This window comes from Amblyomma americanum, chromosome 1 (genome assembly GCF_052857255.1).
Source record: "Amblyomma americanum isolate KBUSLIRL-KWMA chromosome 1, ASM5285725v1, whole genome shotgun sequence".
In the NCBI taxonomy this organism is placed as follows: Eukaryota; Metazoa; Arthropoda; class Arachnida; order Ixodida; family Ixodidae; genus Amblyomma; species Amblyomma americanum.
The window spans coordinates 16,383,986-16,394,157 of NC_135497.1; positions in this window are offsets into that span (position 1 = coordinate 16,383,986).

Here is a 10,172-nt window from a genome sequence, read left to right on the forward strand (position 1 = left end):
TGTGCATGTTCGCGGAGGACGCGCTGGTGGGGAGTTCCGAGAACTCTCCGCGTACACCGGAGGAGTTTATCGAACTCACGTTGAAGAAATTAAAAACGTAGGCGTTAATGAATCGCGGCCTTAGGGGTGGAACATAGGCGTCCATGAAATGAACGGTCAGACAGCAAATCTTTCAAGCAGTTTAGCATCCTGCCACGGATACCTAGGTCCGCTAGGTCGCGAAGAATCCCAAACCTCCAGGTGGCATCTCAAGCCTTTTCCACGTCAAAAAATACCGCCAGACTAGCACTGCCTTTTTTTTTCCAAGCCTCTGGCATTTTTTTCAGATTCCCATGTTTTTTTAGAGCCTCTACAGTATTTTCGGAGAGATGGGCAAGCTTTTCACAATTTATTTCATCAGGGCGCGTGCTCAGTTCGCTGGCGGACAGTACTATGCGGCAGTGTAATTAAACTATAGTAAGGTTCATTTGTAGTGTCCCTTGTCGTCAGTCGTTTTTCAGTGGTTAAAAGTGACTGTGTGTAGTGTGGGGAACTAGAAAGTGCGGACAAATGTTCCTCTAGCAAGTCTGCCTTTTCGCTAATACTTGTTTGTGTATCCGAAGCTGTTAGGAGGGGAACTGTAAAAGGAGGAAAGCTGTCATTAAGTTTGCGGACTTCGTCCTACATTTGTTTTGATGTAACTGAACTATTTATGAACGACACATAGTTTTTCTACAAATTTTTTTCAGCACTGCAACGGATGTGCAGTGCTTTTGCTCTCGCCTTCTTAAAATTTATGAGGTTTTCGTATGTTGGGTATCATCTGCAAACTTCCCTGGTTTTTTTCTATTCCTTTATTGCTTTTCTACATTCTCTTTTTGTGCCAGACCTTATTATTAGTGCGAAAACACTGATACGCTCCCCAACACAGACCAAATCTTGCCTCTGAAATAACAGAAAGTAGCCGGCGGATAGTGGCAGACCAAATAATTAACCTTTATTATAGCTTGCTGTTACTGGCCTTATAACGAAACAGCAAAGGTCACATGACTGGTCATAAAATGCCACAGTGCGACTCGTGTACACCGTCTTGTTCATGCTATACATCAGCACGCGTGCTTGATAGCACTACATCACGCGTGCCTGACAACACTACAGCCCCGATCTTTCTCGAGCCGTTGCCTAGCAACGGTGACGCCATGTTAAATTAGTTTGTGTTTATGGGGGTTGAACGTCCCAAAGCGACTCAGGCTATGAGGGACGCCGTAGTGAAGGGCTCCGGAAATTTCGACCACCTGGGGTTCTTTAACGTGCACTGACATCGCACAGTACACGGGCCTCTAGAATTTCGCCTCCATAGAAATTCGACCGCCGCGGCCGTGATCGAGCCCGCGTCTTGCGGGCCAGCAGCCGAGCGCCATAACCACTCAGCCACCGCGGCGGCTCATGTTAAATTAGTAAGAAATCAAATAAATATTAACGACTGTGAGTCGAACATGCGGCGGCACGAACAGATCAGCTTCGCAGGACGCTGCGTGACCGCACTAGGCTGTCACCGCATCCAAACACGCCTCGTACGTGTTAAACTGCAGCATACTCTAACGCATTGCCGTCGTCTCCATCAACTTCCATCTGCGGCGCGAACGGATATGATCAGCTTAACCGAGGTCAGAGCTCATCGTCGCCAGACATGCCGAACAATGAGCCACCCAGGCTAAACACATGCTTTCTCACGTCTACTTGGTCTAACTACGTTCAGACCCTACCAGTTTTTTTTTTATTTTGTGGTACTACTCCTGATGATTGCGGAACAGCGAGGCGCCCAGTCGCAGTGATACAGGCTTTGAAAATTTCATTTAGTTCGTCGACACTGAGATCATCGGAAAATATATCATGCCCACTGGCGCTTTCTCGAAACAGCGGTCAGTCGGCTAAGTGCGGTTTCCAACGGAGCGGTTTGCTAGCGAAGATTGAGGGTGAGGATGATAATGTGATTACCACGCGAAGGTGATCGCTTCCGTAGGGGCTGTCGCTAACAACCCATTTAAATTCAGGTGAACATAATGACAAATCTAAACAGCTAATTTTATCTGAGTTCGGGAAGCAGCAAGTGTGCTTTCCTGCACTGAGCAGGCAGGCATTATTGGACAAAACAAAATCTTATAAAATACGACCTCTAGTACCCATCTGTTCAGTTCCCATCAACCTTTTTAATGATAACGGCGACTCTGTCAGTGATGCTCAGTGTACCGATATATTTAATGGAGCATTTTCATCAGTATTCACGAAAGAACATCAAGAACCATTTCTTCCACTACCTTTCATTACCGAACTGGCAATGCCACCCATCACTTTTCCTGCAAATGGCATTTTATCCTCAATGCACAAGTAAAAAATTTCATCATCAGCTTGAATCAACGAAATTAACTCAAAGTTCCTCAAGAACACCAATGACATTTCCTCAAAGATTTTGTGCTTAATTTTTTCTCAGTCACTCGCCACGGGTGTCATCCCAGAAGACTGGAAGGTGGGGAAGGTCGTTCCTCTTTTCAAATCAGGCAATAAAGGCTCGCATCTCACCTACCACAACATTTCGCTGACTAGCATTCTTTGTAAACTCATGGAACATGTTATAATGCAGCACCAAGATTCTATAATTTTTTTCACTCCATCCCAACATGGATTTCGAAAAGGTCTATCGTGTGAGACGCAGCTTGCTATCTTCCTTCATGATATTCATTCTAATCTTGATGCTAACTTACAAACTGACGCCATTTTTTAGGCTTCCCCAAAGCATTCGATATGGTACCCCATAAATGTCTACCCTTCAAACCTTCCCGACTTGACTTACATCCAGAAATTATTACATGGATAAAGGAATTTCTTACACATCGTTCGCAGTCCGTTGCTGTTAACTGCTCCTTTAAGCGTCTACGAGTAACATCGGGCGTTCCACAAGGAACTGTCCTTGGTAACCTCCTATTTATAATTTATAATAAGCCACAAAATTTTTCATGTCATGTCCGTCTGTCCGCCGACGATTGCGTTATTTATGTCCAGTTACTAACAGCGCTGAGCAGTAATTCCTCTAGGACAACCTTAACCACATTGATGCATGGTGCATTCACTGGTTATTGACACTTTGACACTTAGTCCCTCTAAATGCAAGCTCTTGCCTTTTTATGGCCGTCGCAACCCGCATTCATTCGAATATGGCATTTCTGGTTTTCCTGTCGAACTTGTCTCGTCCTATACTTACCTAGGCATCACATTCAGCAAGGATCTATCATGGCGCGAGCATGTAACGACCCTTATCTCATCTGCGAATTAAAAACTAGGCTTTCTTCAACGTCATCTTCGCGACGCCTCTCAGATGTAAAGTTACTTCTTATAAAATATTCAAGTCAAAACCTGACTATGCTTCGGCCATTTGGAACCCACAACAAGCATTCCCCACTGATTCTTTAGAAGCCGTGCAAAAAAGAGCCACCCGTTTCATCTTTCGCTCATACTCATCCAATATTATTGTTTCATCTGTCAAGCTACATTCCCAATTATGCAGTCTTTTCATCTGTCGTCGCCTTTCTAGCCTGCGTCTATTTCACAAAAACTATTATTTCCAACTCAGACAGCAACTATACATCTGCGCACCGCCATCACGCACGTCTAACCGCATAGGCCATCCGTTGAAATTTCAGGCCAACGTGCCCAAGCGATTACTTTTTCCAACTCATTCAAGCAGCAAGCGACTGGAACGACCTTCCCCATGAAATACCAGCCATCGCCTGCCCATCAACCTTTCTAAATAAAGTGACGTCGCACCTGCCATCATGAAGAAAAATGTTATACGCTATTATGCTAACCCCACCCCTCATGTGATACCCCCTAAAAAGGTTTCGTTTAGTTTATGGGGGTTTAACGTCCCAAAACGACTAAGGCTATGAGGGACGCCGTGGTGAAGGGCTCCGGAATTTTTCGACCACCGGGGGTTCTTTAACGGGCATCAACATCCCACAGCACACGGGCGGCTAGAATTTCGCCACTGTCGAAATTTAGCCGCCTCGGCCGGGATCAAGCCAGCGTCTTTCGGTGCAGCAGCCGAGAGCCGTAACCACTGAGCCACCGCGGCGGCCCCGATAAACGGGGTGTTTAAGGAAATAAAAATGAAATAAAAATCGAATAAAATCGCTACAGTTTTTTTTAGTATTCACGGCTGCTGCAGTTAGGAACGCCACGATGATTATTGGCATTGCTTTTAGAAACCTGTGTCCCTGCAGATTTGGGGCCCGTTACTGGGATTTTTTTCCTTTCTTCCGCTCAAGGGAGCTTCGGCGCTGCTGCAACGGAGGCGAGCTGGGATTCGTGCCCATCGCCTCACTGGAGGCACTGGAGTTCCACGGAGAACCCGCGGGAAGTGTGGTTCCGCTCCCCAGCGATCCTTTGCAGCGCAACTACGGCAGACTTCTGTGAGCTCTGGGCGTCAGTTTAAGCATTGATGGGAGTTGGGTGCGTATGGACGGACCAGAATTTTCGCGTAGCCTACTTGTAAACCTTCGGGGTACTTCGAAGTCAGGACTGGCTGTTTGTTATTTCTTTGTTGTCTTTCCTGATTTTAATTTGATGAACGTTTGTCACGTATTTCTCCTTCAGGCCATCCAGCATGCATCTTTTCCTTTGTGAGGTGGATGAAGTCAGTTGCTGAGCTCACTCCGCGGACGGTGTTTATATAAGGATCAGTAGGCTGTAAAAGAAACGGAACTGTCCTCGAATGATCCCATGTTTGAGAGTTTCCAGTGTTGCATATTGTCTTTCAGTTAAAGCCAGAGATTTTCCCCTGGCTATTTTTGTCGCCTTGTAGCCAGGGCCTAACATATCTGTGAGGCATCTTTCAACAAGGAGGGGCTATAGACTGGCAAGTTTTTTTGTTTCTACACGTGGTATTTTGGAAAAGTTTCTTTGATTTTGTTTAAAATTGGGCAGTTACTTCTCTCCGCCCTTTATTCACGGGGTGATCGGTCGTCATAAAATATACAGATTATTCGGCCGCACTGCCAGCCACCCACCATGGAGCCCAAATAGTGGACTGGACAGGAACTCCATCTATACACCCCAACTATAGCCACATATGGGACAAATCAGGGTAGTTACTTCACGCAAGGTTAACCCTATAGGCGCCAGGAAAAAAGGGGAAAAGAAGAGAGGAGGCGGCAGGAAAGTCGTCAGGTAGAAGATAGGATGGTGAAAAGTGGAGGAGAGGACAGGAAAAGGCGACTGCCGATTTCCCTCGGTCAGGTCAGGCCGGAGGTGGCGTCTACAGGACGCTGGGGCCAAAGTGGTGTGTTGCCTCCGTTGAGGGGCCTCAACGGTTCGTAGGATGCCCTTTTCCCCGGACACGGCAATGCCACGCAAGGCTAAGTGTGGGTGCGCGTGTCCGTGATGGCACACTGCTCACCAATATCCCATTGCGAAGGTGTCCCTGCGGGTGCTCGGGAAACCGTGGTGTCGGAACTCACCATCATCTGCATGTTGCAGATGCCCCTGCGGAGTGTTCAAAGAAATAAGCTCCATTGCATAGAATTCGGACATGAGAGATCACCAGAGGTAAAAATACACAAATTATAAACAAATACGTCTTTTCGATCAAATGCAAGGTGAAAGATAAAAAAAATCAAAGCACATACATGAAAAAAGAGAAGACATTTATTTAGAAATTTCGGTAACAGATAATGCTACATTTAAACTCCAGAATTTGTTCTTGAGTATGGAATTTTCCAGGTTTCGAAATGACGGTTTGTACGAGTATTTATTTTAAGCCTTGAGATGGCAATCTTAAAGGGAAGCTGAAGCGGTTTTCAAATCGCATGAAACGCTGTGGTCGGGAAGAAAGGACCTTGAAAATCATGTGTGTAAATTTTTTCCCGATTCTGTCCGCAAACAGAGCTGCAATCGCTTCTTAAAAACCCGCCGCCGGCACGCCCTCGTCGCTTCCGGAAGCGCCGGTTTGGGGGGAGGGGGGGGGGGGGGGGATGGCCGAGTGGGAGGACTGGCGGAAGTGACGCCATTCACGGAGAGTCGGCCGGCCGTCCGGCTGCGCTTGCTTCTCTGCGGCCCGCGCTTTGGCGGCGAACCACAGATCAACGTAATCTTCTGCCAGTGCCGTTCACTTTCTCTAGTTCAGGGGTTCTGTGCAATGCTTGAAGCCTTCATGTATATAAACCAGTTTTGCATGGCACTTCTTTCGAACAGCGCTCAGCACACAGCTTGGTAGAATCCTACGGTTGTTCTCCCCCAGCCTCTTCCACGTTCACCAGACAATCTGGTGGTACGCAGCATGCCGAAACTGCCTGTACAAAATATGTGCATCAATATTTCTCTTTTCGTATGTTACTTTCTTACTTGTTTGTAAACTCTTTGTCTTTTCTAGCTGGTTCACATCCATGCTGAGCCAAGGCCACTTCCAGCACTGTCTTTGAGGGACAAAGTATTGAACTCATTTGAGCTCGTTACGCACTGTGTGCCTTCTTGCTTTTTTCCGATTGCTTGCACCTCATGGCAGCACAAGCAATTCTCTTAATCTTTCGTCAGCGTGCAGCACACGCAGCTGTACCTAACTGAGCAAAAAGACGATTATGTAAGCCTAGTATACTTGAGCAAAGCAAACATTTGCATTCATGAGCGCTTGGTCATGGCTGACGATCGACAATGGCGCCAGAATTCATACTAGTTTGTCCTTGAGTCAGAATGGCAAAGTTGTCGAGTCGCGGTACGCATACATGTATATCATCCACAAGTAATTCTGCTGGTTATCTCGATGCGCAACATCAGCAACTATATCTCGCAGCACACTAGTTTTGATGAGTAGCACTGCGAGCTCCGAGACACAGCCATAATTATTCTTCAAAAGCATGTTCAGCACGCAAAAAAAAAAAACAACGCACGGGGGTAAGTGCTCAAGTTTCATGGTTGAACAGTAGCCCGAACATGCGACAGGAGGACAGCGCACACGGGAGTTTCCTCCCGGTCTCCTCATCTTTTCGCGCTGCAGTACAGCAGTGAACCCACTTCAACTCATCCAGTTTGGCATTCTTTTGTAGCTCTATAAGGCATTAGGGAGCATCTAGGCAAGTAACTATAAATAAATGAACAAACAAGTGCTTTACCTCGCGTGACTCGTGTAAGTGTGCCGGTGATCTGATTTAGATCATGTTTACAGGCGTTACAAGAAGTTAGTCAAGATAAAAAAAACAGAGAAAAGATACACACAGGAAAAGATACGCACAGACTAGCTGTCGCCGTAAAGAAGTTGGTGGCCAGGCTTTTATGCAGCAGCGGTGCACAACAATGTTTCCTTGCGATTTCCTTTTTTTATTGCCACTTGCACATGCACCTACACAAAATAAATGCACGCGCATGCACCTATGCAAAACATACGTATCAGTCGAGATTTGGTTTTCGTGTTACCCTGGTAGGACAAGGTAGATGTACAATGGTAGCGAAGGCTCCATAGACGCCCATTGGTCCAAAAAATGGCGGCTCGTGGGCACTCCAGCGCCCCCTGGATTTTGGGGGGCAAACTACGCAAACGTGACGTAGAATGACGTCACGCATGCGTATGCTTTTGGCGCGAATTATAAAGCGGTCTTTCTGTAGAATCCGCGTTTTCGAGCCCGTACCTCTCGAAGGTTGCTGCCTTTCAGCGCGCCCCAACCTTTGCCAGTCAAATGTGCTCGAGTTCCTGCTAGTTATGGCCTTGTTAATGTGCAATTGGGAACGCAATGAAAGTGACTGGTAAAGGAGGGGCAGCATAGAAAGGCAGCAACACTTCCAGACACTGGCGAAGCATGCATGATTCGTAGTGCAAATACTGGTGCTAGTACTTTTGAGAGCTTTTGAGTACAGCAAGGTATGATGCAAGGTATGATGCACAAAGCACTGGCTCAAGTGCACAGTTCGCAATAGAGTGTACGGCAAGTATGGTTTTCATAGTTTCATATTCATTGTTTATTGCAGCAACCAAACAAATACAGTCACAAAGCACACCCTTGGCACACAAACAAAAAATACATGTCACAGGCAGCACAAGCAGTATTGTTTAATTTGGCTAATCATCTCAATAGTCACAGTGCAGATAGGAAAAAGCCCTGAAGTGCCACGAACGTTGTCAGTTAGGAAATTGAAAAGTATAGAAAACAATGCTACAGCTTCAATTGAAGCAAACATAACATGACATAAGTAGGCGCATCAACACAGACCATAGAGCACGCTGGGATTATTCTTCACATTTAATTTCTTCAGCTGAAAGAATATAGCAGGTGCGTTTACATCTGCAAGGCAATGTTAAAGCCAGCTTTAGCACCCTCAAACGTGCTCAACGTAGGAGCAAATACCATACATTGAAAAAGACATGAAGCCAAGTACGCACGAACGGGTTACAGCTATGAAACACGAGCGAACAGCCCGGCGAAACCATATCGAAGCTATCGCGCATACCTAGAGCAGACGACACACCTGTGAAAGTCCAGCGGGAATCGGTGTAGCGTGACACCAATGGTACTATCCACGCTGTCGCAGTGTACCGCCTTGGTGTACCACGCAGCATCGTTTCTTCACATGCCGCAAGCTCATCTTGAAATGAAGCGCTAAGCGCTTCAAAAGAAGAGCGCGAAGCGTGCAAAGACGGAAAAAGACTTCGCACTGGCCGCACGCCGAAGGAAACGACAAAACCGAGAAAACTGCCGCAGCGGTGCAGCGGGGTGCAAATCTTACCGAACGGTGACAAAGAAGCGACGTGCAAGGACGACGAAAACTTCGCGAAAGGAGCATTTTGAGACCGGCGAGCTAAATTTATACGCTTTACCAGGCGCGCCATCGCAGACAGCTGGCGATAAGAAATCGCCACTGTGGCCGGGTTAGCCGGGTATCGAAACAAGGCCTGCAAAGACGCGCTGTAATGCACCGCACACTCATGAATAGGGGGCAGGTCAAGAGTGTTGCAAAAATACAAAATTTGCCAGGTTTTAATAAAATGACTTACCTCTTTCATAAAACAAGGTGCTAATATATTTTTTCTTTTCTATTGGCAGATTACATTTCAATTTTGTAGCTTTATTATTTCTTTATATGAGTGTTTTGCCCCCCATCCTCTGGTTGTGCTGCAGTCGCGCTAAACCACTTTTCGGCCCAGCCTTCGCCACCACTTTAAATCCGCCTTGGGTAGGACGTGAAAGGCCCATACTGGGTTAACGAAATTTCCGGCTTGCAGGCGCCGCCATGCGGTCGCTTCTCTATTACTTAGCTTCTTATCCGGCGGTGGCACCAGTTTTCGGTTTAGTCTATAGTTCTCAACGATTTCTGAATAGGTTTGCGTGCGCTCGTCCAGGTCCGACAGTCCGGCGCTTTCACAATTACCCGGAAGCAGAGAATATGGGAATGAGCTGACTACAACGGAGTCGACGCAGATACTGATTTAGAGAAAGTTGGGAAGCCCTGCTGCGCAGCGAAGAACCCGCTCGGCAGAAACAAGACAATCCGCCTGGCGGCTGAGGCCGCGAAGAGATACAATCTCTTTGTTAGCATTTAGTCATGGGGGCTCGGGCCCCCGCCCTCCAAGCCTGCGTGCCGGGGCGGTGAGTAGTAAGGGGCCTCCTTTCCCGGCGGAAATAAAAGCTGTCATCCATCCATCCATCTATCCAGTCGAGATTTCCAACACGTGAAAATGTCGCGACTTGACTTTCGTTGCCCGCGCACTTCGCGGCGTCGTTGTTTCCACCGTTTTCTGAAGTTGCTGATGGCTCGAACATGCATGGTGAAAGTCCAAATTGTTTAACACCGCTTGAATTATCCATAATTTTCGAAACGTAGTCCTTAAAAGCCAGCTGAAGCAACGCGCTACGCAGCAACGCCGTCGGTGCCGGCCGGTTGTTGCTGTTGTTGTTGAAAACTTTTATTGTCCAACAGAGAAAGACCACACCGCCTGGGCCGCTCTGTCTCACCCCCCTTTACAGGGGAGAGGACTTAGGAGCGGCCCAGCCGCACGGGATGGTCGCATTCGATGCTGGCCGGGTTGGTTTCGCCGGCGGCCTTTTCTGCCAGTTGGACGGCGGTGATTTGGAGCTCAGGGTCCGAGTTCCGCAACAAGGTTTCCCAGGCTTCCCTACTGCTAATGTTTTGCGCCCTGCCTGGGGAGTAAGCGC